A 3,367-nucleotide genomic window follows, 5' to 3' on the forward strand; every position below is an offset into this window, starting at 1 on the left:
ACCTATCCTCCATGAATTTATATAATTCTTTTTTTAACCCAGTTATAGTCTTAGCCTTCACAACATCCCGTGGCAACAAGTTCCACAGGTTGACTGTGTATTATGTGAAGAAGTACTTCCTTGTGTTTGTTTTAAACCTGCTACCTATCAATTTCTTTGGCTGACCCCTAGTTCTTGTGTTATGTGAAGGAGTAAATAACACTTCATTATCCACATTCTCCACACGAGTCATGATTTTATAGACCTGTATTATATCCCCCTTTGTCATTTCTTTTCCAGGCTGAACAATCCCAATCTTTTAAATCCCATACTCTTAGTCATTTTTGTTGCCCTTTTCTTTAATTTTTCCAATTCTAATTTATTTTCAGATGGGATGACAAGAACTGCATGCAGTATTGAAGGTGTGGGTGTAGCATTGATTTATATAGTGGCATTATGCTATTTTCTGTCTTATTATCTATCCTTTTCCAAATGGTTCTTAACTTTCTGTTATCTTTTTTGACTGCCGCTGCACATTGAACAGATATTTTCAGAGACTATCCACAATGACTCCAAGGTCTCTTTCCTAAGTGGTATCAGCTAATTTAGACCCAGTTATTCAGTTTTGTGAGATCCCTTCACAGTCTGCATTAGACATCAATAGCTTGAGTAATTTTGTATCATCTGCAAATTTTGCCTCCTCACTATTTACCCCTTTTCCCAGATCATTTATGAACATGTTGAACAGCACTGGTCCCAGTACAGATGCCCGGGTGACACCACTATTCACCTCTCTGATTTCCCTTTACAAATGCCATGTTGACTGTTCCCTAACAAATCATGTTCATCTATGTGTCTGATAATTCTATTCTTTACTATAGCTTCAACCAATTTGCCTGGTACTGACGTTAGGCTTACTATCCTGCAATTGCCAGTATCACCTCTGGCTTTGTCTGTGTCTTAATCTGCACTGTGATATTGAAGAGTGGTCAGAGCATTCCACATTGTTAGGGCTCTTGCCCATAAACTCCATGAATCCTGACTGTAACAACACAGGATTTTATATGCATTGCATGTCTCATTCACTCATTTGGAGTCTTCTCCGGTGTATTTTCAAGAGTGTGGATCGCTAGTATACCATTACATCTGAAATACCAATAGAATGCCATAGCGCCTATTCTTTATGGGCTTGATCCGACAAGTAGTTGAGACCTGCTGATAGGTGCTAAAAATTCCTCTCTTCTTTCATGTTTCCTTTTATTGTCCTAATTACTAAGTCTGAAGTGAGTATGGGTCACTGCTCCACACAGAATAAAGAGTGCTGTGAGTTAGCTTTCCTTTGGACTTCTGTGTGGCAGAAGCCTACTGATATGACTCACCTATAATTACAAGTAACCACATAATCAGGCTCAATTCTTACTTTCTGGGCTCTTGAAGAACTGATGTAGATTTCATTACTATGCTCCAGGCTGATGTCCTCACCAATCCCTTGTATGCAGCCCTACATCTGCAGAGATGTGCAAGTTGATTTCTTGGCTATATGTTACCATAGAGACAGCCACTCACAAGTACAGACTAGCAGGTAATACCAGTACTAAAGGCAGTGCTGGGGCAGTCTGTAACCTTCTTGCGTTGAAACAATTCAGCTGACTGAGCTTACAGATTCAGCAGTCTCTGGTGGTTGAGTATATAACTTTGTTGAACCAAACAGCTGTTTGGCTGTTGCTTATAATTCCTACAGCACAGCCATCTGCTTGCCGAGCTGTTTAAACTCCAAGCTTATAAACTCCAGCAAGAGCTAATGAAGTTCTTAAATGCTCAACATTTTATATTGAATAATTCCGGAAATTCCCACCCAACCATCAGAAAGAGACTAAAAGACACTTGTCAACGAGCACATGTGAATACAAATTTAAAATGTTGGGCTCACACCGTTTGAAATTTTGCCAGATATTACTATTCCAGGGATTTAAAAAAAACATTTTTTGAGATTCCCATGTCCCCCAAATGCCATGTCTAATTAACCTAGATCTTTTCCCTAAACCCTCCTGTTAGGAGAACAGAAATGAGAAACTTCATGTGGAAACTAGTTGCTTTGTGAAGAAGTTGGTGGAACAGGCTAAAACTGTGTATATAGTAGAAATTTTAGACTCTTAACTATGAAGTCACTACTCTAGCTTCCCTTCTCCTTCCTCCCACCTCAGGTCTGGCATGTGGCTTTTTTAGCCCATTGATCAATTCTTCAGTCAACATTTCCCTTAATGTTTATAGCTCCACTTAAAAGGTGGAATTCTCATACTGAAGATGAAAATCCTTCATCATGTAAAATGACCAAGCTGTAATAGGATCTTCTTGCAGGGTGCAAATTTGTTACTCTGGGTCAGTCCACAGGCTTGGGTCATTCACCAGCTGTGATACTGCACAGGTTGTATTTTTTTGCAACATTTGGTGGAACGTTTCAGCACTGAGGAATTATCTGAACCAGATGTGAAAAGCTATCTCCCTGACACAAGTGTGCAGTTAGTCATAAGTGATTAACCATGTGACTAGTCAGTAACATTGGCTTGTTGTGTACAAAGAGAGCGAGAGTTAGAGTGAACTGCTGTCTGCACCTTAACTGAAGAGGAATATAAAGGTTCATGTAATTTTGTTTTAGTTTTTTGACATCAGCCAGATTGCAGTTTTGTGGGATTTTTAGAGTCACTAGGGACAGAAAGTGAACTGAGGTAGGATCCTAGAGATCTAAGCCCACAGCTGGGGAACCTGATGCAGCAGAAAGTCAGTAATTCTCAGTAGATGTGCACTTTGTGTCATCATTTACACCCGTGCAAAGCAGCTGTAAAATATATATTCAGTCAGAATGGCAAGTAGACAGACTCAATTTATTTCAGACCAAGTGTGTGAAACAAGTTAAGGATTGCTCATGAAAACACCTGGCCTGGCCAGCAGCCCCTCTTACGCTGAGTGGGCTTCAGCTTGAGTTACCTCTGCTGCCCACAGCTGCATTGTCCGACATGGGGAGAAGTGGTCAGTAAGGTAGCAGGTCCCTAGACATTTAGGGATTTATATGTCATAATCAACACCTGAAATTCCCTTGGAAGTCAATAGGCAGTCAGTGCAGTTCATGGAGCACTGCCGCTGTAATATATTAGCTGTGAGATGCAAGCAGACGGCCGTGGTATCTGGATGGATTTAAACTGCAATCCCAGCTCTGGGGTTGTACAGCGCCTCGCAGTGGGGCCCTGATCTCAGCTGGGATCTCTATGCACTACTGTAATACAGCTGATTTGATGAAGATGTTGAGTGCACTGCAGTGATCTAATCCTGAGGTTACAAAGGCATGGTAGTTGGTTGCAAGATCTGTATCTGAAAGAAGGATTCATAACCT

At 40.7% G+C, this 3,367-nt stretch overlaps 1 non-coding gene across 1 annotated transcript; it reads left to right on the forward strand.

Moving 5' to 3' along the window:
- The first annotated feature begins 1,663 nt into the window (after positions 1-1,663).
- On the forward strand, positions 1,664-1,753 carry LOC127048525 (small nucleolar RNA snoR109). Its single transcript, XR_007773715.1, has one exon. It is a non-coding gene; the product is annotated as a small nucleolar RNA snoR109 (small nucleolar RNA).
- Positions 1,754-3,367: the final 1,614 nt, after the last annotated feature.

This window comes from Gopherus flavomarginatus, chromosome 3, assembly GCF_025201925.1.
Source record: "Gopherus flavomarginatus isolate rGopFla2 chromosome 3, rGopFla2.mat.asm, whole genome shotgun sequence".
Classification (NCBI taxonomy): Eukaryota; Metazoa; Chordata; order Testudines; family Testudinidae; genus Gopherus; species Gopherus flavomarginatus.